This window comes from Columba livia, chromosome 3 (genome assembly GCF_036013475.1).
Source record: "Columba livia isolate bColLiv1 breed racing homer chromosome 3, bColLiv1.pat.W.v2, whole genome shotgun sequence".
Taxonomy (NCBI): Eukaryota; Metazoa; Chordata; class Aves; order Columbiformes; family Columbidae; genus Columba; species Columba livia.
The window spans coordinates 46,385,480-46,413,225 of NC_088604.1; the positions used below are offsets into that span (position 1 = coordinate 46,385,480).

The window sequence follows — 27,746 nt, forward strand, 5'->3', positions numbered from 1 at the left end:
TTGCATTTTGCAGGCCAACAAACACTCATCATTAAATCAGTGAGGCCAGTCAAGATGTCTGTAACACAGCAAGAGGCACAGCAAAAGCAGCAGCAACAAACTCCCCTCTCGCTGTCTGCAAACATCCCAGACTTTTACAGAGTTCGTTCCTAGCGGGCTGCTGGGAAGCGTGCTATCTTCTGACCTTAATATCTTTAGCATAGCAGAGAGAAATCATCTTCTCAAAAGCTGGTACTTTGATCACTCTCAGAAATAAAGATCAGAGGATGACTAAGGGTCTTGGGAATTGAGTTCTTGCTCTCTTTCTTGCTCATGCAGGCACGCAAAAACGCTCACAGAGGCACATTTTCATATATTTGTTATTGACGCAGACACACTTCAATGAGAGATCCTTACAGCGCACGTACTTAACTGACACATTACACAAATGTTTGCTGTGTACAGAATAATCAAGGAAACAGACTCATGTTTATTATTACTGAATCAGCAGCAATCTAATGGATTAAAAACATCCTCTTTATTTTTTTTTTCCTCTCTCCTGTTGTGAAAGTGCCAGTGTTGTAAACTCTCCCTGCAAGAGAAGTGGGTGGAGATGAAGCGACTCATGACCTCCATGATCCGTGCTCTCCCAGTCTCTCAGGTTAGGTCTTCTGGCCACAACCCAAACTCCCAGAACATCAGCTACAGATATTTGGAGCCAATTGGGTTGGGAAAGAAGACAGTAAATGTCTGTTTCCGGTTCACAGGCCCCTTAGCGTCACCACATATTTTGGAAGTCTGTCTGGCTTCCTGACTTGGAGAGTCTCTTGATTTAGACTTCGGGGAGCAGCAGTGAAAGGGAGGAAAAAAAAAGGCTTACCTAAAACCTTATGAATAGTCAGAACATTTTATTTTCTCTGACTTTTAATGCTTTTAAAGCCTTTTCTTCTTCTTCTTTTTTTTTTTTTTTTTTATTTAAGAGATATTTAAAGTAACTCCTGTTACTACAGTGAGTTGTGGTTCTTTATACGTACATTCTTCAGATTGAAAGAAATGCCCTAAAATGGGTCTGAACTCTTCCTTATCCATCCAGATTTCCACTGATCTCACTGATATCATAGCTGGACCTCAAGGCCACTGTAACCCCAAACAACAATGTAAAGTCTACACTGAAACAGTATTTTCTCAAATCTGAAAACACTGCCAGGCCTATTTAAACATAGACTTAAGTTGGTCCTTGTGAAGCTTTTATACATCTAAATTTACTTAATAAATTTGCTCAATGTGATTCAGTCTGTCTGAACATCTGCTTTTAATGTGGGAAGAATGGGATTTAGCAGTGTTTTGCATATTGTTTTAAAACTATTTTTAATCTTGCTGTGATAAACAGCACAGCACAGAGGCTTGGCTGCCACTCGGTGTGGCTAAGTGGTGTGTAATTACGAGGGACTGTACCTGTTCTGGCCCATTAAAACAGCTCAGCTTGATGAACAGCTTGTAAAAGGAGTTCTAATACATAAGAGCAAGAACTGAGTTATTATAATCGTCTGAAGAGAGAAAGAAAAGATGTAAGAGTATGAAGACAGCTGGTGTTACCTATGCTGGAAGAAGTTGTTAGAAAAAAGGAGAAAAAGATGAAAGCAAAGAGACTAGGCAAAAGCGCACAGGGCCCTTTTACCTTTCTAATGGCCATTCCTGGCATGGGCATTCCTGTCACTCTTTGCCAAGTTCTCTGTTTTGGGGTTTTGGATCCAGCTGGGTGCGTGTGATGGGGCTATAACTTCTGAAACCTCAGATACATGCTCACCATCGGTCTTTCTGTCATTGTCGTAATCAGAGTACAGACTGTTCCTTCCCAGGCAAGGACAACATTCCTCATGGGCTCCTCATCACCCTGGCACTATTACTCCACCTCAGCAAGAAATTCCTACCCACATTTCCATAAGTTTTCTCATTCTTGCAAAAGTGGCTCTGGAAGGGTCACATTTCCATGACCAAGCCTACTTATACGTTTAACTTTCTCTTAGTCAGAGGGCTGAACTGCATACAGTTGGCAGCATGCCTGGCAGGCACACAAAGCACAACCTTCCCTTTTCATCCCAGGCATTTATCAAAGGATGCAGACATTGTCCTTGTCTCTCCTCAGGCCTGTGCTCCTCCTACACTAACCACCTCTTCCAAGCCCAGGGTGGCTCTGCCCATTGGTGTGGGAGGTGGTGTTGGAAGGACAGGGAAAGATGCCGATGGGAAAGCCGGTGAAACACAACCTAAAACAAATAGACTGCTGCCTGTGTCACTGAAGAAAAGGCCCTTTAATTTTTGAGGACCGGACTTTTTTTTATTGTCTTGTGATGGTCTTTCAATGGTGGCCTCTGCTCAGATACTGGGCCTTGTGCTCCATCACCCTGTGAAGGGCAGGGTTGTATACACGGCAAAACTACCATAGCAAACAAGATTTCCACAGAAATGCGAGGTAGAAATGTCTTGTCACACTCTTTCTTGTGTAATTTTGGGTTCACCTGCTGCAGAGATATGTCTGCTGTTTCTTCATCAAAGTGTGATGCCGCCAGATGGAAAGGGCAGAGGGTGTTATGTCCAGGGAGGTGTGTGGCACAGAAACACTCCTCCAGACGAAATCTGTTACCACAGGTGTGTTCAGGCCAAGACATCACTTGACACCAGCTGTTCCACAGAGGTAGAACCTGTTATACATGTTTGTAGGGTTTAGCTTTACTGCAGCGTACATCCAACAGTCACAGGAATAGGAAAACACTTGGATGGGCGAGGTGGCATCACGTTCAGCACTTCCACTAAAAATCCTTGGAGAAAGGCAGGTCAAGTGATAGGACATGTTTCCATTGCCACAGGTAGTTCAAGCCCCAAATCTGTGAGTGAAACCTTCTGCTGCTCCAACAGCTGGGATGCTGATCTCTGAAAAAGGAACTGTTTTAACTTTTGCAACTCCACATCATCAAAGGTAGGTTCTAGCAGGTGAGAAATTTTCCATTAAAATTTTTTGCCAACTCAAAGTTTCAAGCTCTTTTGTATGAAGAATATTTGCTTGCCATAGAAGATCATTCCTTGACCCCCAAAAGCTAAATCCCTGGCCTTGTGGCTGTGCACGGAGACCATGCTCAGTCTTTAAGGTTACTTGTCCCTCTATTCTACCAAATATGCTCAACTGTGACACCAAAAATAGAGACAACAGTGAAATCTCTTGTAGCCCACTTCATCAAGATTTTGAATTCCTTACTATTCTTACTTAGCCTGTGTTCCTTAGTGGAGGTAAGATGCAAAGAAAGGTTTAGGGGCCTCACTCCAGTTCAGGTGCCTTGCTGTCCCTTGAGGTGATCTAACAAGGAGTGCAGAGCCGAAACAACTCATGGATCTGGGCATCCCTCCAGATTTACAGTGGGGATAACAGAAATTGCCTTTTGTAGCTCTGTCGTTTATTTTAGCGGCCTGTGTTGCATGTTTGCTCCTTGGCAGGATGAGAGCTACAAAGCGAATAAATATACTTCAACCACAAATGAGCAAGCAAATGGAAGGAAGTGCTGTTAAAAAAAAAAATGCTTTCAGTGACTTATTCAAGTTACAAGAATGGCAAGAGGCATTTTCTAGGAAGGAAGAGAGTTTCTAAATTGCTTTATGCAAGATGGTCTATTTTATTACTTCGTTCTGAAAAAAAGTTAGAGGTAACTACTGTGAACGTTATAGCTCTGGCAGAACATGAGCACTCCAGAGCTTGGTTTCTTGCAGAAAGAACATGTCATATCAGCATGATCATCATCTGTTGTGACATCACAAAATTTGATACTGAGATTATATTGCTGTTCTCTGTAAGTCCACTTAGTCTCATTTTTTATCTCCTAGTCTGACCTCATTCTGGTGAGGGACAGCCAACTGCTTCTGCTCACTACTCTGGCCAAGAACTAGCTTCATATATGACTTATGCCTCATTAGTCTTCCATATGTTGGACATTTCTCTAGTTGGTAATATGGTATGTCTGATGCCAGAAAAGGAGCTGAATAAAAGCCTCTTATTGTGATTTAACTAATCACATTCATTAGTCACCGAGTACCTTCTTCTGGATTAAATAACATAGAATATTACCTAATCAAATTACCCACAGTATCTCAGTGCAACAGCAAAAGATGGGCTTGATTTCAAACTTTGGATTTCAATTCCAGTTTTGGACTGATCGCACTTCAAACTTACCCCTATTAATGAGCACAACTTAATGTACTCTAGATTTTGAACCCCACATTAAAAAATACTAATCACCCAAAGCCTTAGTTCTCACTATTTCACAATGACCATATTTGGATTCAGGTTCAGGGTTCTTTCCCACCTCTCTGAATCACCTAATGTACACATTTCTTTTAGAAACATTAATTTCTACTGAACTAAAAACCACTACTGAAGAGCTGGGTTTGACTATTACCACACATAATAACTAAACCTCTTTAACTGCTTTATACTTGGGTTAAATTAACTAGGAAACTTCTCTTGTTTTAAAATCTCATCTAGAGATGAGCCAGCTTATTACCAGTAATAACTGTGTATGAAGGACTGAGCCATGCCATGAGGGATAGTCCCTGACAGTTCTGTCCTCAGTGGTAAAGTAGGTAGGTAGATGGATTTGACTGAGAGTGTCTTTTCTATCCGTTGCAAGGCAGCACCAGTACCAATGGAGACTTCCTCCAGCAGCAATGAGAGGACAGCTAAAATTAAATGCTGGAGTATGCTCATCTACAGGCATGAAATCAGGTAAGTAATCCTTTTAATATTTCTGACAGCTGACACATTTAATTATATGCATAGGGTGGACTGCAATCTAGTACTGAGCAGTGTATGAGTGCACCACTGCATTCCCAGTCACAAACCCTATCTACCTTGTGCCCCATTCTTGGCAGGGTGTTATAACGTTGCCTGTGCGCTGTCTATCTCCTTGCCTAGAAAGCAAATAATCCAGAAAGCGGGGGGAGTTTTCATTTGTGAGTGCAAAAAGGTGAGGACAAGAAACGAGCTCCCTGCAAGAGCTGAAACATGCTATGCAAATAGATAGTAAATATACTCTGTACTTTTCTACTACCAACGCAGTACGTGTTGCTTACAGACAGGACTGTACTCTTTGTTGCTGTTCCTTCTAACAGCTGTGTGTATGTGGCAAAAAGTGTGGTCTTAAAAGTGCTCACCCGTTATCATTGAGGTTGAACTGTCTGTGAGGAGACAATTCACCCTTACTTTTGAATTCACAGATGGAACAAAAAAATGAAGAGAGAAACAAAGCAGAAATGCTTAGTTACGAACAAATACATAAAGATAATCAAGATAACTTGATGTAGGAATGGTATTAAGGGATCATTGTGGAGTAACAAAGTGCTTTGTGTCTGCAATGAGCTCCTGGAGGGCAGATCCCTTCTTCCCCCATGGAGTAATTAACTACTCTCGCGTTAGGGAGCACTGCTGGAGCTTCTTCCCATTTCTTCACACAAGCACTGCACTTTCTCTGTCTCTGCAAAATGTTTCAAATGCCTTCTTTTTTGGTTTTGTTGTTTTTTGTTTTTTTTTTTCTGTTTCTAATCTTTTCCTGGATTACTGAATGTACAGTGAAACTTCTTATCTTGTGCAGGAATTATGTTTATAACAGAAAAGGAACTCAGGGACTGAATGCCTTAGGGACTTAGATGACGGGATGTAGAGACTTTTATCTTGAGGTTGCTTTCTTGAGTCAGACCCAAGTTGGTAGTGACCTAAAATTGCCTCAGCCTAATGACTCTTTGGTCTCCACTGTGCAATGTGTTTGGTGGTCTCAGTTTAATTCCTGGTAAATACTTGTTTGCGTACTAAATTGCTTCCATAACTGGTATCCATGTTAGCAGTCTCACACAGAGGTCAAGGGTTTGATGGGAACAGGGACTGAGCTATTCTTTCATGCTGCGTGCTGGTCCCTTCTAGCATGCGAACTGAAGAACCAATGCAGTTTACGGTGGGTTGAGGACTGCTTGCTTGTTAATCTGGTTCCCTTCAAAAACATAAACTGCAATAAACTAACTCTGAAAAATTATTTATGATTGAAAATAAAGCTTCATTCATCCAGGGCTCTTTTAACATGCTGAAGGCCAAGGTATCTCCAGAAGCTTCAGATGAGAAAGAGTTAGCCCATGTCAGGACATAGTCTAGTTAGCACAATTGATGGTATATATCTGGATGTAGATACAGTGCACAAACAATATAATTCACATAAATAATGTCTATCATCCCTCCCCTCTCTTTTTCCCTTCACCCTACCACTCATTTCTGGTCTCTCAATTTTACTGGCATTTGTACTCATGTGAATATATGAAGTAACAGATCAGGAAGGTTACAGAAAATGAACCAACAAAAATAAGTACACAGTGAAGTAAACTCAAAACTGTTCTTTGCTGTGCTCAGCCAGTGCAAAAAAAAAAAAAAAATATTTTTAAATTAATTTAAAAGCCTGCTGTTATTCCACACGTCTACAAATGTAAGATCCTACAGACTGCTATGAATAGCAGCAGAAGTTAAAAAAAATAGTATTTCATCAATGATTTTCACACATTTTCACAAGTATGTTCAGGACATATTGCTGCAAGTGTGCATTTGAAATTGATATGAGCTGGAGATCAGTAGAAAATTCAGCTGTCAGATGGTAATTTTTCAGTCACAGATTCACACAAAAATTCAGTAGGATGCTCCTGTCAGATTGCGCTGGCAGAACTTACAATAAACCTTATGTAATCTGTCAGAAAAGGCACAATAAAATGCAGCCATGGGCATTTTCAGTCTCCATGGCAAGTAAGTTCAAAATGAGTTTTAGCCCTGAAAATAACATCTGCTACATGCATGGTCGTAGAGTGTGATAAGATGTAAAGTGCAGACAGAAATACAGATTGTTTGCTGTCACGCAGATACAGTCAGTTAAGCTCCAGACCTGAAAGTGAGGTTTGACCACAGCTCCAGTCAATGCATGCAAGTTCTTCAACAATTATTAGAGTAAATTGTATTAAATGCACTCCCGCCAGCTGTTTAGGATTTTCAGGACAAGTCTCTTACTGTGTAGTTACAGCATTTACCATTGTAATTTTTAATTACAGGCTCTCATATTAAGTGGAGCCACATGGTATTATCATGGTGGAAGTGAATAACAACAGTGCTGTTGGAAATCTGTAAGACTGTGTGCCAACATCCGAAAGTACTGAGCCATTATTCATTTTACAGCAAGGTGGGTAGGATCAGTATTTTCCTATAGTATATACTGTCTTATCTGCACATGTATTGTATTTAAACGTTTTACAAAATAGACACAAGTTGTCTGGAATTATTTTCCAAACACACTACCTTTCTGAATTTTGAAAACATAATCTGTGGTAGCTTTTGCAAGTAACTTAGAAGCCAGAATGTGTAGTGTAAGGATACATGTACATATGATAAAAGCACAACAATACTGTGCTCTTTCTCTCCTTAATGGATGAACTAGAAATCAACAGTGTTTTCATTTGCCTTGTATTTTTCTTTTCCTGAAGTGAGTTCTGGAATAATTTCCTTTAAAATATAGAATTGAGAATGGCACAAAATGTATTAGCTCATGTGCATCTAAAAAGATAGTAAAATTAGCATCACCACAGGCAATTCAGATGAACAGAAAGTGTTTGTGGAAAATGTAACAGAGGAGACATGAATGCAGTCAACCATACGATAAGCCAGATTTTATGAATGTTCTCGTTTGTACCTAAGGAAGAACTGGTCTGCCTTGAAGTTTGTCTAGTATTTCCCAGCTTGTGTAATAAAAGACATCACCTTTTCACACCAGTTTTTCCTTGCTTTATAAGTAGAAGCACATCCCATTATTGAAATGGCCAGAGTGAAAGTCTGGCCTAAAAAAAAAAGCTCAAACTCCTCCATTTCAAGTCTATGTAATCTTAGTACATAATGTCTTCTTAACTGGAGTTTTTCGGAACAGATTCCTCACCAATCATCTGCTTTTCAGAAAAGGCCCGTAGGTGAAAAAACAAGCTCATGGCACAGCTGCACCTAGAAACAGCACAGCTGTCAGCTGGGAAGGAGGGAGATTTTCAGTTTGTGAAGGTAAAAGCATGATTTCTTTTTCCTTCTCTACTTCTGAGAAGTGTAAGGGTGATCCTACGCTGCCTTTACTCCATCCAGGCAAATCTACATGAATTGAATGAGAAATGTACACATGAGCTGCAAGGGCTGCATGGCCCAACACAGCAAGTATCTTTTCAACTTACAGAAGTAGCTGCCAAGTAACTGGTAGTGAGCACAGATTTCTCCACTCCATGCATGCAGCTTCACTGGAAAGAGAGAGCACAGTAACTCTGTTTTACTTTGCATGTGGGCAGCCTGTTCCTGCACTTCCCAAGCCACAAAACCTTTGGTGTATGAATTCACTGTGCCCTGACTTACAAATATTTGCAGTGAGAGAGGGAGCAGGTCCTAGGTCATCAGAATTTTAGGAGGTAATTTTCAAGCTGCTGCCAGGCCAAGCCAACATGTCTTAATAAAAGTTGCATCTGTGCATAGTAGCTGAGAACAAAACCAATCTGTTTCCCAGCATTGTTTTGCTTCGCTGCTGTGCTCACATAATGCAAACCCGTCAGTACCGCTCTACTGGCAGTTTCCATGAAGCTGATTTTCTATAAATCTGAATATATACTGTGCTAAATTGTTCCTTCTCCTGCATCGTCTTGCAGAGCGGTATTACTCAACACAGTATAAAATTATTAGTCACCGGTATCACTGAGCTTTCTGTGGCACAGACCCTGTGTTCTGTGCTGCATTCCTCATTTTATAGAGCAAACTGGAGCTTGTTTTTGTTTGCAAAATATAGACCAACATCCTGAACACTGCCATAAGGGTCAAGCATGGAGCATTTCACCACCTCACATTTATTTGGGCTGCATGATGTAGCATCATGAAGTTTGTACTTGCAGGAAACTGAGTCAGCCACTTTTTCCTCCTTCGATGCACCACCGTGGATGGCCATTCAAAGTAGGAGCAGGGCTTAGCAGTTCTGTCCTGTGATATGTTACCTCTCCAGAGGCAACAATGTGATCTTCAAGCTCAGGTTTATGATGGCATTGAATGTATACCCTCCACTTAAAATAATGATGCATATTTCTTAGGTCTGATCTGACGAGTCCTCACTGCCCAACCAGTAGAGCAGTTTATATCATTATAAATGAAAGTAAGCACTAGAAATCAGGGAAAGAAGAAAAGAGAGTAGGAAAAATGGCCAAGGTTTCAATTATATATACAGACTAAGTGCCTCTCTGCACACTCATCCAAATATCCAAAAACCATCAGGTGGAACACCCTGCACAGCTATTGTAAAGCCTAGTAGAGGCAAAGTGATGGGAGGAAGGTGGGCTGGAGAAGGGTGCTTTGTAAATATGCAGAGAGGACCAATGCAAGTCACTGCTTAGGCCCATGGGTGACCATTTCCTAGAAATAAAGCTTCAGGAGGATTTTAATATTCCAACAAACTTATACCTCACAAAAGAAAGTGTGGGGAGGTTGTACATTTGCTGTGCATGCATAGTAACAGCAGCTGCCCAGCACAAGTAGGACACTTTATGCACCAAACTCTTCCATGAGACTCTAAGTGTGCTCCCAGGTGTACCTTACCTCCTCATTTTCCACATTAGGTCAGACCCCTGCGTGTGGAACTTCTGCACCTTATGATTCTGATAGACTTCAGATATGGCAATAGAGATACATTCCAGGTTGTTCTTCTTACTGGATTACTCTGCAACTTAATTAAACATGGCAAAGTTATTAGAGCAGAGTACCTGAAATAGTTCATGCTCTCATCATGATGTACTGGGTTTGGCACAGCTACACCACCCACGCCAAAAACATGCTATTGATGACAAAACCTGAAAGTCACCACAAGCCTTTCATAATCTAAATTACAGATAGCGTGTCTGAGTAGCAATCACACGGCCAAGATTCTCTGTGCGTGTTCAAAACCAGCTGTCCTATGAAGACAGGCAGAAGGGTCAGGAGATGGACAGGGTTATATCACCGACAAATCTGCCAGGTTTTAGTCCTCTCATTACCATGGGCTGACAAGGTTGCACCCCCATAACATATGAAATGGTTGTGATCATATGATCACAGGCATGTGAAGTTTTCACCTCCAAACTACAGTCTTCCTTTGTGTAGCACCATAGGCTGAGGTTTGCTTTGCATTATCATACTGATATCCACCAGTAGTGGTGATGGCAAACTCAGCTGATCATTCTGAACCAGATTTATCTGCTAATGTCAGAGTGAGACCTCCCCATGACTACCCTGACTCTTGGACTGTCTTGTGAGTCTGATTCCATCTCACACAAAAGTTCCCACCCTTTCACCCACTCTCTCTTCCTTCTTGCTTGGCTGGCTGAAACCTAGAAGCTGTTTCTCTTCTTGACTTCCTGTCAATTTGAAAAGAAAGCTCCCAAGGCCTCTCTTAGTACTTTGTGTGTTTACTCATACCTCTGTGTGTGTGTATGCACGTGTATTTGTGTGTGCTTGTCCACAAAGTCCCTCTTACTTGGTTTCAGTGGTGCAGTCTGGATGCCTCTTGTGATCAACAGTGTACTCATTCCACTTGAAATTAGACCTGAGATGTGATTTCCCTGTGAATGTTTTAGCTGAGGGCAATTCTGGAAAGAACAAATACAGCAAGGGCTGTTTACAGGATCCCAAAGTTCTGCAATCAGCTAAAGAACATGTGTAGTTAGTCACTAGTAACTGAGTGAAATGCAAGCAAGAAATGTCGTTTTCTTCAGATAAGGTGCTGAGGATCAAAATAATTTGGACTTGTTTCCACTGGCCACATAGCAGTAAACGTGGTAGCTTCTGAAAACTATTAGAGAAGGCAGTATATTTGCTGTATCTTCCAGGTGAGTGTTAATGGGACAGGTTTCCTTAGCTGATTTAAATTATTCAGCAGGATGAACTATTTTGTCTTGATTAGAAAGGCAAGTCTCATATATTCACATCTTCAAACACAAGGAATAATCAGTCCAAGAGCTAAACTCCCCATCTGATCTCTACAGAACTAAAATTCAGAGCAACTACACACAACTATTTACTAGAAAATTGGTTTCTGGTTCTTAAAATGGTGGGCTGGGGTCCTCTCTAATAAAAACAGTTACTCTAGTTAGCTGATTTTTGGTTATAAGTAAGACAGAAAAAAGCAGTGATGGCACTTGTTGAGGAACTGGAACAGGGAAAATGTGAAGCAGCAGTAGAGGCATTTTAGTAATTTCTCATACTGATTTTTTTTAGCATTATCTATAAATTTGTATTCTTTATTTATAGTAATAAATTAGTGCTGGGTGAAAACATCGATTTCTATGACATGATTTCTATTTAATTTTTCATGAAAACATACATTTTCATTAATTGTCTTTCATTTGTTAGAAATTCTCAAGTATTTGTTAAAAACTGCAAATCAGAATAATTGCTCTGCTGTTTTGCTAGAAAATATGGAAATCTTTAAACAAAATACAGTGAAATTTAATTTAATTTTAGTTTTTCTCTTATTCACTTATTATTCACTGGATTTTTAAGAAGAAAACTCAATGCCTGTATCTGTCTTATACATATCTCTGTATCCTTAGCAGAAATAGCTGATTCAAAACTAGTTTAAGTGTAAAGTCATCTCATTGCTCTTTAAACCTGCTGAAGTTGTAGATTACCTTAAGTTCAGCTTAAAGCGATTCAGGCTTTTGTAAAAGAACAAAAAAAAAAGAGTCTTCCACATTAATAAGTTCTCTCTGTGTTTAGCTGAGTTGTAAAAATTCTTCAGACGACAGAGCTGGTAAATCTACCTCAACTTTATCTGTGGACAAAAAAATTGTTGATATTTGTAATAACTTGAATAAAATCTTCTACCAGTCTATCTGTTATCTTCCTCCATACAGCTTCCATCTTTGAACCAGTCAGGCATATATAATACATGTGGGAATGCTATGAAAGACACGGTGCGCATGCTTGAGTACACGTTGTGGAGGGAAGGCAGATAACCCATCACACCATCCCTGGCCGAAGCCACCTCTTCAAAGAGGCTGGAAATGGCTCTGGCAGAGCCTTGAGCTGGGATCGGGGACACTTCAGTCTGTACCAGCACCAACAGATTCATTGCTCGCAACAGAGCGATGACGTCCATGTGGCCATGGCCCGTTTCACTTTGAGTTTTCACGTTCACACAATACTGAAACTCGAAGTACAAATAGTAGAGGGGATGTCCCAAAGCACTGCAAAGTAAGCACACCAGCTCCATTTTCCAAAACCTATGCAAATTGCAGCTGGTGGTTTTTGCACAGCCTTACCTGGTAAATCATGCTACAAAGCCAGCTAGCACATTTTATAGTTATGAGCTCAAGTTTTCCGCAGGGTTGCAACAAGTGACTGGTCATCTAGCCCTGAAAACTCCACCTCACGCTCCTCTGACACAGGAGGCAGCTCTAATAATGTCCTCATGAAACACTCCAGAAAGCCCTCAGCAGAGACTTATGCTGCCTGTGTGCCCTACACATCTCATTGAAGGAAAGCAGGATTTAGGTGACATAGAGGCTTTTGTACTGGTTCAAGCCATAGGATGAATTTCACCACAAAGCAATTTGTAGAGTCCACACAACTGGCTTCAACATTAGCAACATGCAAATTGTGACACTCCACAGATAGTATTGCCACCAGCCTGATTTAGAATTCAGCATCTTCTGTGAGGCAGGTTTAATTGTTTCATGGCCATATTTGAAAATGCAGCAGTCAAAATATTTGAGGGAAAAGATTTCTGAAAAAAATTGAAGTTCTAAAACATGTTGCTGAAATGTGACTTTTGATAAAAATTCCAGTACTTTCAAAGGACAAACATAAAACTACATGCTAGTGTAGACTGAGACGAAGAAATATTGAAGATGCCCAACTTGTGATATTGCCACTTAAAAAAAAATGTTTTGATTGCAAATATTGACACTTTTCACACTGGAATTAACTGTTGCTCAGAAGTTTTGACAAATGGGAATTTTTTGGACTTAATATTCACTTGAATTATCACTTGAAAAGGAAACTTATGGAAATAGCACTTCACAGAGAATCAACTCTCTATCCATTTATGAGCACAAGATAGAATAGGATTTAATGAATCACTGACTTGTGATTCTATCCCACTAAAAATTGTCTATCTTCCTTCCTCTTCTCCTCATTTTAGGAAAAGAGCAAGATCTCATGTGACACTTCTGAACTGCGTGAAGAGTCTGTTTTTGACCATGGTAAGTTTGCAGATCCATAGCACATTACTGGCTAACATCCACTGTCAAGCTATATTACAGCAGTTACATTAAGTAGTGCCAATGCACTAATCTGAAGTCAATTAACAATTGTTACTAAGGGGTGTTTCATCCTAATCCTTAAATAATTCACCTGCCTTTGATGTTAATAAAGTGGCTCAGAGAAATAATATTTGATGGGAAAAAGCCACAGATGCCAGAAATAACATGAAAAGCTCCTACTTAAAGCAGTTAACAGCTGCAAAGCTAAGTGTAACAATAAAATGTGTTCATTAAAGACATGTACACATATTAAAGTGTACTTAGATTTTATTACTAAAATGTATAATGTGATACACTGCAATATTTAAGTGGTAGAGCTTTTTATTACCTTTTAAAGTGTTCAGACAGAAAACAGTGGAGAATGAGGGATAATTCACTGCATTTTTGTGGGCAGCACCCACATGTTCACATTTCCCAATGTTTTTTTCTTTATGGGGAAAAAAAATAAAAAAAAATAAAAAAGAAAGAATGCACTGGGCAACAACTTGTTTTTTTTCCCATGTAAAAATCATGTGCCAGTGATTCATTAATTCCTATTTTCCTTGTGCTCATAAATGGGCAGAGGGATGACTGTCAATGAAACTATTAAAGGATAGAGAATACCTCACAGAGTTGACATTCCAAATGATATATTTAAGATAAGGCAGATTCAAACAGGTCACTGGTTTGCAGTTGCATAAGTGTCTGGATTTTTTTGATGTAGTTCATTTCATTACAGTCTCCTAAAATTCTTACTGACGCGTTGTTAGGAGCAAAACAGTTTGATGAGCTGACATTACAGTCACTCCCAAATATTAAAAAAACTTGAGTCAGAGAAATCTAGGGAATGGCTTTAAGAAAACTTACGTTCTTTTATTTGTTTTCTGATTTCTGAGCCATTAGGGTGCACTCCCTCCACACTTTCTGGCCTTCCTCTGCACCAATGAAAGCAAGAAATGTAAATTGATTATTAAAAACACAGACCACGAGTCTCATACAACAAATTGCCTCCAAGATCTGGATTCGCAACAAACTAGCAGTGTATCTTGTATAGCTGTATGGAAAAATCCACTCCATTCACCTGTATTTTTATGTCTTTTCTTCACTTACCTTCAAACCTTTGAGTGGTCAAGTTTTATTTGTACGTATCTTCACAGAAAATCAATGGTAAGATTATACCCTGGAATACCATCGGTGGAAATTATAGATTCATAATCTCAGAGAGGAAAAGGGCTGCTAGGTATTTCAGGTGATTATCAAGGCCATTCCCTGCACCAAAGTAACAACAAAATCAGTGCGATGAAGTGTGTACTCAGTATTTCTTCCAAGACTACTTATTTTTTTTTCTAATTTCTAATCTGTGAAGTGGGAAAAAAAAAAAAAGTCAAGATGGAAAAAAGTGAAAAACTGAAGTTAATTTTTTCTCCCCTAAAAATACGTTTGTTTCACAGTCATTTAAATAACCAGAAATTTCCTTAGGCCTGATTATAGTGATTTTTTTGTTTTCTTATTACAACAGTAGTGCTAAAATGATGTGGAAACAGAAATTAATCCTTGTGATTTATGTATCTGGTTACAGTCAGGCCAGGTAAAACTTCAAATATCAATATAAAGGAGTGCACTTTTTTATCCCTGGAGCCCAAGAATACCTAGTGGAAAAACTTCTTCTTTTTTTAAGAAAAAAAAAAGAAAATATAAAAAGACAAAGTTTATATGAATTATGAATTCCACAAAACCATCACTTCTGGTCAAACTAGATATAAAACCCTCAAACAAACAGCAATGAAGACCACGCACTTCCCTAAGGCAGCTGACAAGTTGTCAGGTGTTTCTTACGCCTCATGCACTGCATAGAAACAGCTCACATGAGGAACTGCTGAACCTCACAGCTGGTTCTTCTGCATCAGTTCAAGTCTGCAACTGTATCTCTGACCTTAGACGAAGCTTTACTCATGGAATCTTGAAACGTCTTCCTCACTGGTCAATGTTTAAGAACAGCCATCTTTACTGAGCAGTTCCTCTTTAATCTTTTCTCTTTCCTGTGCAACTTACTAATGAAAGTTACATTAACTTCTGACTCCAGTGTGACGCAAGCTGAATCTATAACATTTTTCAAAAGGCTAGTTTAACTCAATAATCAATTCAAGAGAGTGCTGATACGGAGCAGCAGTACTCTACTATTTTCTACTAGCAATTTGCTGAGATGGAATAGCAGAAAATGAAGGTGCAGAACATTATAAAGTGATCCATTAAGAGTCGATTAAACTTGTGGAAAACCTGAATCGCAAGGGCTGACAGGAATAGAGCCCTTCAGGGGCTGTGATAGGTGCAAGCACCCTTTGATGATCTACACCTTTCACATAGAGGAGAACAACTTAGTAGGGAAAGAACCTGTGTGAAATGGGCTTTGGTAAAGATATGCCGTTATGATATTTGGAGGTTGCCTGGGAGCAGAGAAAGAAATGATACTGTCAGTTAAATGAGAACATGCTGAGTGATGGAAGAAGGAATACTGAGATTTAGCAGAGGCCAAGAATGGATGTTACGATGGTTACAGTTAAGCTGTTATGGTTTCTCACTGGGCAAGAAATCAAGCACTGAGTTTTCTCCCAGGCCTGCTGCAGATGTTTTGTGAATTTATGAGAGCCAGATAACCTCTCTGTATTTCTAGTTCTCCATCTGTCAATCAGGGATGAAGCAGTACTCCTGTAAACAGGTTGCTACAGGATTCTCCCCACTCTCCCATTCCTGGGAGGTGTTCAAACATGCTGTTGAGACTTGTAGTAAAAAATAATTCTCCAGATAGAGGATGAGAAGACAAAAGCTAGGTAAAGAAATTCTAAATATGTTTTGAAAGTTTTCAGATTTCACATTCTGTTTTTATATGGTGCCCATCATTATATCAGACCACCTTCTAATAGTTACATGAACAAGATGGCTAATTTCTGATGTATTATGCTCTTTCTCCTCCTTGGGGAAAATTGTGGGGTTTTAAAATATGTATTTATAGTTTGTTTAGTGTGTGATTTTGTTATTGAAAGATGGGTAAAAGAAGTTTGCTTGCTCTAAGGTCAGAGGTAAGAGCACCTTGGGGTGCTGAAATTTTGCAAGACATGATTCCACAAACTTGGACTAAGGCATTGAGAAAGTCCTGTCTCAACACAGCCTGTTGGCATAATCAGGATTTACTCTTGGTAAAGCAGCCACCATTACATTTTCAGATCTACTATAGGTCTCTACTCAGAACACTCTCTAACATGAACAAAGATCATGCTTTCTGTATTACATGAAATGTATTTCCAGGTAGTGTTACAAGTGCTGACCTTCATCCATTGACACTACCATGTTTACCTAGGAGATGGACAGAACAAAACTGGTGGATACAGCATGAGTATTCAATAATCAGCACTTCTGAGAAAGAGAAAAAATGAAAAAAACAGGAAGAAATGCAGGGAATTTTTCATGGAATTGCTCCATTTCCTTTTGGTTTGACTGGATCAAATGCTTTGTTATAAATTGCTGCACGCTTGGAATTGGAGACAAGATTTGGACCCCAAATGTGGTCCAAAGAGCATTTGAAAGGTTTAACAATTAACTTGGTGCATGAGAGTGCTGCCTACCCCTCCGCCCCAGACACTATTAATAATATGTTATCTGAAAAGATATCACAATAGAGTGGCTTTCTGTTTTTGAGATAACTTGTAGGTAGCTGAGGTATCCAAAAGAAGAGGAGGGAGGCAGGAAAGGAAGTGCTCCAAGAGCAAGGTTGACTGCTACTCTCCTGTATCAGCATTCTGTTTCTAATGAGATCCAGTCCCCAATTAAAATGTTGTGCTTGTTCCAAACAAGTTTTTATTAAGAAAATAAAACCACCAAAGAGGAGGTTGTGCAAGCTATCTGGAGCTCCAGAAGAGCAATGACTTACACACAGATGTAGTGGACAAGAGCAGAGGTTTTACTTGTCCATCTTCTGGCTCATCCCAAAGCATGCTAACTTTCCCTTGGGTAATCATCGTTTCCCATTGGCAAAGTTTGGGTTGAGAAAACAAAACAACATTTACGGAAATGGACATGCCGACATTTCATGCAATCTTTTGGTCTTTCTTGCAAGGTTTTTAAGAGAACAGAATATGGAGGATGTGTTTTAATAGGTTGTTGTCGCTGATTAAGATTTTTTATTCTTTTTGTAGCACAGTTTAATGAATGTTCAAACTGATTTATTGTCCCCCTTCTTGCTATTGTCTCTACTGAAGTTACTATGTTGATCTTAGAAGAAATACTATATTACAAAATTTTAAGTCCAAAAATAATATCTTCTCCCTTCCCTGGACTAGCCAGGGCATTCTTCTTTCATCATGTATCAGGCACTTACTTTGCCCAGGTCCTCGTGCAAAGGAAGAGGAACAATGAGATCCCCTTCTGAATCCTTACTCCTGCTCGTCTCTATCTAGAGCTTCTGCAAACAGGAGGGCTTATTTTCTGTACCAAGGACACGTTAATCTTAGTTTAGATCTTCTTTATCACAGGAAAGGAAAATTCTAATTCTCGTTTTCACAATTTTGCTCCTGCACACCTTTACTCTCTGTAAGATTGCTAGCCAGAGAGTAACCCTATATCAGTATTTCAAGACTGATGTGGACATAAACATCACATGCCTACTTTTTAAAAACAGTGAGTTCTTTGGCACAGTAGGTAGCCCTTTTGACATCTTCTGTAAAACAGTGTTGGCTTTGAATGAATGTTATCAGCAAAGTAGGAGTGAGATATGCAAACATGCTTACTGGCTCTGTTACAGGCTAGATTCAGACCTCACCAATACTCTGATGTTTCCAAACAAAGGTGGATGTCATTATCTCTTACAACGTCCCACATAAAATATTTCTACTTGAATTTTTATGTTTGAACTGTACATAGCCTCTACCCATGTCAGAGTTGGTCACACAAACAGGCCACAGAATCTACTTCATATGGTGACCGTCCTCCATCCGCAGTTATATTTTAAGTTTGTGTGGGAGACATCAGTACTTCCTTATGCAAGCCATTTCTGCAGATGCAGTCCCCTTTGCTGCATAGACCAGTAAGATCTATTTTTACATGATGAAGAACGAAACAATTGTTCATCAGTGATTTACTATCCAGGTCTAGAAACTGCTTCTGAAAGCAGTAGAGCTACAAGTACCATGGCATGGATTTATGAGGTACTCCAAACAAACACTCCTTGGCTATTGACCATTCAGGTCACATATCTTATGCAGCCAATGAGTTTTTCTTATGGAACCAGAAATTCTATATCACTATATATCACTGTAATACTTTATCACTATTTCTCTGTTTGTCCACTTACTGCTGAGTGTTAATCAGTCTGGTTAACAAAACAGGACATGTCACCTATATGAGTTCTTATGATGAAATCCATGTACATTTACCCCAAAGAGATTCTGCTAATATCACGTGTACACTTGTAAAGAATGAACAAAGTGTCTTTAGTGGTTTGTTTCAGCGAGTGAAGCTAATTTCTTATTAAAAAAGAGTGTGAAGCTATACAGTGTTAATTTTGTTATTTAATAGCTTCTAATACCCAGGAGTATTGAGATATCCAGTTACTGCTTTCCATGGAAAACCTCCTTCCTCCACTGGCCCTGTGTGGGAGATGATTCATATGCTTTGTATCACAGTTTCAGGAGAGAAAAGCAGAACTATCTATTATGAGTCTGTTTAGTCAGTATAGAAATGATTGTTGCTGTGTGTTGTTAGGGGTGCATACCTGACTGAAGCTAACTCACTGTTCAGACCTGGTGTAGCAATTCCTTGCACAGAACAGTGCATTCTGAAGTGAGGGTGAGTGTGCTTATTGCAGGTAGCAAGGCTTTACAGTGTGTTGTGCACCATCAGCACTACATGGATTCCAACATTGGAGCTGTGGGAATTTTCAGTGGGAAAGATCATCCAACCCGGCTGCCACTCCTTCAGACAGATTATAACTAACACTGTCTTTGACTAATCTCTGAAGTTCACTGAGTCCAAATGGAGTTGAATTTACGCAGATTGTAATGACCCTGTTTGGAGTAAATCTTGATTCAGAGTGGAAATTAAGCTGATATGTTATATTCAAGTTACTTTGTGCAAGCATGCCACTTGCATTGACAGGTTAGATTATGGCCAGCACCCTTTTTTCTTTCTGAAAAGACATGATTTTAATTGATGATGAATAAATATACCCATCTAATTTTATAAGATTCCATCACACTTCAGGGAAAGAAAGGAAAAAAAGAAAAAGGCAACTGTTTTCAAAATTTCAGAAGTTTTGTTTGAAACTAATTTTCTGCCTTATAAATTTTCAAGGAACTAAAACATGTTACTGGTGGAGATGACAAGATTTGCTTCAAACACCATCCTTATTCTGGTTCAGCTTGTTTCACTCCTCTATAATATGCTCCACAAGAAACTGCACTAATAGCTACAAACTTTAGGGTGCGGCATCCATAACCTCCCCCCAAATCCATCACAGCTTTGCACAGACACCTGGGTTTAGCAAGCTGCAGCATTTGCTGCAAAGGCAGGAAAAAGCTTAAATAAAAGATGGAAAGTTCAGGCAAATTAGAAGAGACAGTAATACTTAAGTGGACTAAATTGTCATACTTCAGTGACATACATCATTGTAGTTTCTCTGAAGACCATGGGTATCTGACCTTAAAATACAGGATGGAATCCAGTTGCAAATTAAACAAGATTAGTAGGTTTTCCTCCTTTGCTTTCTTGCTTGCTTGCCTTGAGAAAAACACATGCTATTAATTTTGCCTTCCATCTGTACAAGAAGGTGGCAAGTATGCAGGCCATATCCCTGGACAGAAGTAAAATAAAACTGAAACAAGTTGATTTCCAATGGAAAAACATGGAGCGAGTGGCTGCTGTTTGTGAAATGGCCACCCAGGTGTGAAGTTGTTTGTCAGATTTAAAGGCTCAGCAACAAAAAGACAGAAACTTTAAAGGTTCCTAAAAGAATTAGTCCTACCGGGAACCAGGAGAAGGAAAAGGCAGTTTCTGTGATGTATTTCCTGCTGTTCTATGAAAGGGAAAGAGCCCCTCTGTCAGCTTGTCAGCGTGGATTTATAGTCAAATTTGGAAAAGCACTGTGCTTCCTCAATAATGACTGCCATCACTGGGAGCTGAAGAGCACTCAGCAGAATGTAGAATGCACTTAGTAATATTTTAAATTGTATACTATCTTGGGATATCTTTTGAGAAGCTGATGCACCAAAAAACAAAACAAAATAAATGAGTAGAACTGTTTCCCGTGACAGCATGACTCATGCTGATCATCCTACTCTTCAGCTAACTTTCTAACACCATAGTGATTGTCATCTTTATCAGATGTGGTTCATTCTTACAGAAAGTCATAGACACTTGCCACAGTCACAACCCATTTCGAACTACAATAATGCGAAGGAAAGATAAACTTGTGGCTTTACTTCTCATGATGTTCAGCCTCAACGTACAGAAACTCAGATAATATCCTTAGACAGTAAGTGGCCTAACCCCATAGGGACCAACCCATGACATAGCAGCCATCTCAGTGACAGCAAACAAATGGTAAATAAATAACTACCAATGCTTATAAAATAAGTGGGTACTTGGATGTAGATCCAATTGTACAAGATGATAGGTATCAACACATACATAGTTTCATGAGCAGGGGGAAATACTGTTCAAGCCAGAGAAAAAGACAGCCAGGATCACCCATGCTTCTTGGATGCTCTGTGTTCTCCAGCTCCACTGGTGAAATTACACTTTGACATACTCTTGAACGGCTAAGGTGATAGCCCTGAAGTGATTTCATAGGCTATTGAAAAGTTCCTCCTACTATCTAGACACCTTCCTGACACTTTGGCTTATCTAGACTCCCAGGCTTGAAGATGGGATGGTTCAGTCTTAACCCTGTAACAGAAAATCCAAATAAGGAATTATATGTCATCTGGTGGTCAGAAATGTCATTCTGTGAGATATCAGAGAATGGAGAGATCTCTTATCAGCTTGACACTTCTTATGAGTTTGGTGACATGATCAGTTATAGCTCTGCTGACAAGACTGTGCTACTGCTGGGACCCATCACTGTGCTTCCTGGGTCCAGCACAGTGTGCACTGGAAACACGTTTTACAGTCTTATTTGTCTCCTACAGTGTCCCAGTTTCCTATAGACCAGTGTCCTCACATAAGGCAGGTAAGTGCTCACTCAGTCTCACTTCATTGCGTGGACTACTTTTTTTGATCTTAAATTCCAGAAATTTAAGCATATGAGACTTGGGTGCAGGGAAAGGTGTGCTACAGTGGTCTCATTCCACTATGAAGAGGGGGTGTCAGCAGCACTCAGATTTAACAGAGACAACGCATTCCTCTGTGAAATAACAGAGATGTTGTCAAGGCTTGGCTGCACATCAGACTATCCAATCCAACTCAGAGTTTCTCAGCACACATCATCTATTCCTTTAATCTACTAAGTGGTGTTAGTAGTCCTATTCTCTCCTGATTAATCATTTATGTTGCTTATCCATCTCAGCATCCTTCCTTTTGAGTCTCACAACATTCTGTACTGTGAATAACAGAGATCATTCATGTTGCAGGATGAGCTGTTTAGGTCACAGGAGGACTCAGAGAGAGAAGCACAAGGCATGTTCCTGTTCTCCAGTCTGTGTCCCTGTAGAGAATCATGTGGTGGTTTTTAACTACAATGGTGACACTGGAGGATCCCAATATACATAGTATACAGCATTCTAAGAGGGCAGTTAAACCAGCTTTTCTGTACTGAAAGGCCTCACCTCCATTATTTTGGTAACAGGCAGGTTCAGAATAGTGATTCAGGGTAGTTTAACCATGCTTAAATTGTGTCCAGCAGCTTCTTTTGATTCTCTCTATGACAGAGTTTTCTCTACCCTTTACTGTGATGGGCATTTCCACTGCCATATTAACAGAAACATAGACCTGTTGGTTAGAAGGGACTTCTAAAGACAGTATAGTCCAGTCTCCCACTCAGTGCAAAACTACCTCCCACACAGGATCAGGTCATTCATGTTTTTGTCTCTTTGAGACAAAAGGAAGGATGCAAAATCTCTGGTGACCTGCTCAAGTGCTGCGCTACCTTCCTAATGATTTTTTTTTCCCTAATGTCTGGCCTGAATTTCTCAACCTGCAACTTGGGACTTTTGTATTTTGCTTATGTCTGAGCCTGCCAAGATGAATTTACTCCATTGCAACTTCACTCTAGGCAAGTGTAGGGTACTACTGAATTGCCCCTTTACCTCCTCTTCTCTGCAGTAAACCAGCCCAGCTCCCTCAGTTTCTCCTTGCTGGTCATGTGCTCCTAACTGTCTTGGTAAACTTCTGTTTTTCCCTCTCCAGTTTGTCAGCAGCTGTGTCCTGAATTTGCAGGAATTTCTGCAACGTGCCCACAATTTTGTCCAGTTGTGTCCTCTAAAGAAAAGACTCCGCAACTGCTACCTACAGAGCAGTGTTCTTAGGATGATAAGATGCTTTTGCCGTTCTCAGCATTTTCCCAGTTTGCAATAGCCATGAGAACATCATTTATTTTGAAGCGTCTAAAGGCAGAGGAACCCAAAATTTTATACAAAAAGCCTCTTCACCTCTTCCCAAAACATTTGCATTGAACCATCCAGTTTTCTAGTAAGAAAGCGACGATGCAAAGGAAAGACTCCAGAACTGGTTGACTATGGTGCTGAATGAGTATGCGGGAGAGGCATGTTCGAATCCCTGATGTTGAATGGAAAATTCCTGTCCTGAATCAGGTAGAGCAGGAAGCTGCACCCTGGTCTTCCACATGCCTGCCTTGTCCCTTCACCACCTAGCTATTAAAGTGACACATTCATCCGAACAGTACACACAACTGATAGAACATTTCTGGTTTCATTTCAACACAGAACAAAAACAAATTGTTAAACCTCAAAACAGTCATGTAGCAGAATTGCTGTCCCCTAGTCAGCTAATGTTTACTGACATCTTTCCTGACCTCACTTACTTCGGTTACTACTTGCCATAATTGTGCTTTGCCCATTACACATTGAAAAAGCAAAAAGGTAAAAGGAAAAAACTATTCTAAGTGTGTTCCCACTTCCCACTTACAAGTGCATGCTTGTAAACAAGTCTTTAGTCTCATGTAGTGACTTGATTGTTTCTGGTCAGCCCACAATAAAGAAGGGTCTCCATCAAAATACCACTGGAATTCATTTAATGATATTTCCAAGGGCAAGCTTCTGGAAACTCTTTGTTCCTGTGTCTTCATCAGAACCATCCTAGGCTAGTAATGTATTGCTATATCCTCACATTTTATTTGCCCACGACCGTGCCTATCTGTTGTGCTTTAACCCCAGTAGGCAGCTAAGCACCACACAGCCACTTGCTCACCACCACTCCCACCACTCCCGGCAGGATGGGGGAGAGAGTCAGAAGGGTAAATGTCAGAAAACTCATGAGTTGAGACAAAGACAGTTTAATAGGTAAAGAATACACTGCACATGCAAGTAAAGCTAAATATGGAATTAATTCACTACTTCACATGGGCAGGCCGGTTATCAGCCTGCAATGGTTTCAGTCTTTACCCAGGAAAAAGGGATTTACATAGGCTATCTAAACAATGAGTGAACATTTCACTCTGCTTAACAGCACTATTTTTTAAAATTGTAAAATTGATGTGAGTGCTTGGAAGAAAAAAATATAAAAATAACACAAAGAAAGCAGCAGTGTAAGTATACGGAATTAGGGTTTACAAACTTTAATCAGCTTTAATTGAGGATCATAATCTTTGTTTCCAATTACATGTGACTCAGTTTGTTTATTTGTTCCTGTTTATCAAGGACATGTCTCTGATCCTCAGGAAAGAATTCCTGTGGATGCTTAAATGTGAACCATGACTGGGGAAAACTTCTGAAACTTTTCACTTGTCAACATGTAGGAAAATAACTGTGTAATTTTCCCTTGTTATTTCTAACATGTGGTATGAACAGACAAATTATAAATAGGAAAAAAAAGTAATTTCTGGTAAACAAGAAAGGATAATTCCCTCCACAATGGGAATTATTGTGTCAAATTCTACAGTTTATTTGAGAGTAAGTGATAGTTTGTGGTATGACTGAATCTAACAGGAAATTTGATTGCTACATGGTTTTAGTCATAAGTATACTTATTAGAATGTGAAGAAGACAGGTATCACTTGAATAACTGTCTCCACATCTGCACAGCGCCATGAGTCAAATTAGTTGCACACATTTAGTATCAGGAAATATGCAAGCTCCAATAAGATTTGCAGTTTTCTGTAATTATTGGTAATTTGTCATGTAGTTGCCTCAGTAAGGAACTAAGCTGTGCCAATACTGTCATAATAATGCCAGAAAGAGACCATAATTGTGATAAAATATCAGAATCACTTCAGTTTCTTTCCTCAGTGCCTGGGTCTCATAGCAGAGAACTCAAAAACCCAGATGTGTCTTTTCTTGTATCCCGGACAAGGTGATCCAACTGTGTGTGGCTTCAGTCCCATGAATGTATATGCATCTTACCATAATGTCTGTCAATCTTCAATGCAGAGAGAGCTTTGTCTGACTATGTGCAGAAGCCTGCAGTATAGACTTCTACCCCTTGTCCAGGGGTCCTCATCAGCCAAGGGAGAGGCAGGCTTACAGCACAACCTCCTTTCATCCTGAAGTGAGGAGCTAAACCATCTCAGACGAGTAGTGCTCATCTGAGGGTGAATGTTCTTTGCCCTTTGGAGGCAGATCTGAAGGCCCTTCTCAGAAGGTACAGAGGCCTGATGAGCTTAGGGAAGCTCTCTGAATCATCTGGTTGAGGCAAGGATTGCAGACAGCAGAAATAGTAGCTCATCTGCCTGTTCCCTAGCAGACAAATTTTAAGCCATACATTTTTCAAAACTGGGCTATAGTGAAGGGCTCCTGCAGCTCTGCAAGGAGTCTCTGGACAACAGAAAGGATTACAATGAAATCCAGAATTCAGAAAGTAAAAGGATATTACCTCTCATTATTTTGGAAAATAGCTCTGCCTCTGGCCTAGTTGTTTGTTATCTTTTAACATTAGTAATACATTGTGAGTCTTAAGGATTAAAATGAATTATGGCTAAAACCAACCAAAGATGAGGAAGGAGGTTAAGTTATGACTTAGCTATCAAATGAGTGCTTATGCAGTATAACATAATATTGTGAAAGGCAGTGTCATAAAATGTATTTTCCTTTGTATTTCTTTTTATGGAAAGAACATATGCAGTGGTTTGAACAGTTGTGTATGGTTTGCCACAATGATTGTCATATAATTAGACAAGTGGTTTGGTTACTTGCAGAGCACATCTTCATATGCATTCATGCATGGCTTTGTAACCTGGCTAAGTGACTAATTGCCTAAGATGTTCATCTCCATATATACCTGATTCGAATATTCACTCAAAATACGATCAGAACTCTGTGTAGGCCAAGAAAGTATTAGTAATAATAAGGTGGGCTTACCAGGATGTGATATCCTTTGTACAACTATGTGGAATCTAGCTGATTCAAGATTACTGGCAATCCATGTTTCAAGAAAAAATTCTTCCTATTAAGCAAATCCCACCTAATGGATAGTGGGTCACTTTCTCTTGAACACACTTCACTGCTTTATTTTTATCTCTAATCAAAACTGCCACATCCGTGCAAAATTTCTGAAGAAAAAAAAATAAGAAACATTATCAGTAAAAACAATAGATGCAAAGATAATAAACATACAGTTCTACAGTTCTTAAAATATACAAGAAAGCAAATGACATCTACATGACAAATTGGTTCTAAAATGCATAATGTTTTTATCAAATTTGAACTACTAGAGAATGGCTAGCATGCCACAGCAAAGGGCGAGGGAAGTATACATCAACCTGTCTATAGTTCACAATATTCTCAGCTACTCCTATGAAAAGGCAGCTTTCCATGACAGCACAGCAGGCAGACTGGCACTTTCTTACCCTTCTGTCAAGCAGATTGCTTAGCTTCATATTTTTTGCATATATGTGTAGGTTTCTGCTTGATCTGCTGCTATGAAAACTCAGCTACTATGTCTGTTCTGCATCTCTACCTTTCTGAGTGAGTTTTTATTGCTAACCTTAAACAAATTATGAGTACACTCCTGGAAAGATGTATTAATAGAATAGAAACTGAAATACATCAGCTTGAAAGTAAACATGTCTGTATGAACAAGCCCAAGAGAGGACATTTCTAGAGTGCCCCACCTCCACACCACTGCCGCAATGGAAAGTCCAAACTGCATGGTATTGGTTCTTTTATGTCACTGCTGCTGTTTCTGTTACAGTCCTCCCACAGATGAAAAAAATTGATCTGGAGGTACATAAGTTGTTGTTGAACTCCTTTGCTCTTTAGTATTTTTTATTGCATTCAGATATGGGTAAGTCAGTTGTAGAAGCTGAAAATGTTCTTGAAACTATTGAGTCACAGGTGAAAATGCCTGCAGAAATGTTTTGATGGCCTAATTTATACACAATTATTTTATGTTAAAGCAGAAGGTGCTTATAGGTATTTTGTCTCCCTTCTTGGGAGTTGTGGGTTAGGCTCTGGAAGATAATGTTGATAAAGAAAATAATGGCAACTGAATTTTTTCAAAGGAGGGGTTGGATTGAAATTTGGCTTGAGGTTAGGATATGTTCTTAGTTTAGCAGAGCTACTTCAAACATTGCTCATTAGAGAAGCATTAACATAAGAACAACATTTCAAATTCATTGATGTCATCTTGCTAACAGATTTGCATACATGGGCCATAATCCTACTGAAAGCCAAGAGGTTTTTTTTCAGAATGAGAAGGTCCACATGTCCAGATCTCTTTTCATAGCTGGAGGGAGCTGGGGAGATGGGATGTGTGTGATCAATTCCATAACGGTCATTTATCTTCCCAGGAGTCGTCAGCAATAATGAACTACACAGATCATGTTTGGATCTAGCATCAGACTGGTTTTGGTTTGCAACTCATTTTTGGATCAGAATTAGAGCTTAATATAAAATCTCAACAGTTTTCACGTGGCATATGACACTGATATCCCCTGATAAGTGTTGTCCCAGCAAGAGTGGCTGCAATGACCAACAGAGAAAACAGGCCCCCATTACCCCTTTTGCATTTAGAAGGTTTTAGGCACACCTCTTCAATCTTTGAGCAAGAGTCAGTTTTACTGTGTGCTATATTTTTCTTATATGAATACACCTCAAAATGCATCTTTTCTTCTTAAGTCAGTGCCCTTGATATTAATTTGCCCAGTAAGAGGATTTCAGGATCAGTAGGGTCTTTTCACTTGCTTTAGTTCAGACATATACCATTCCTAGTGCCTGCACAGCAAATGTCACATTGGCAAGGCTGAATGAACATGA

General features: G+C 39.6%; 1 long non-coding RNA gene across 2 annotated transcripts in view; it reads left to right on the forward strand.

Moving 5' to 3' along the window:
* Nucleotides 1-2,684: 2,684 nt before the first annotated feature.
* LOC135579026 (uncharacterized) overlaps nt 2,685-27,746 on the forward strand; it is a 42,809-nt gene continuing 17,747 nt past the window's right edge. Inside the window, exons 1-5 of one of the 2 annotated variants that reach the window (XR_010471276.1) lie at nt 2,685-2,956; nt 4,656-4,750; nt 7,102-7,229; nt 7,995-8,092; nt 13,233-13,293. This is a non-coding gene — a long non-coding RNA (uncharacterized LOC135579026). The remainder of the gene's footprint in view (nt 2,957-4,655; nt 4,751-7,101; nt 7,230-7,994; nt 8,093-13,232; nt 13,294-27,746) is intronic. The other variant, XR_010471275.1, reaches the window with a different exon arrangement.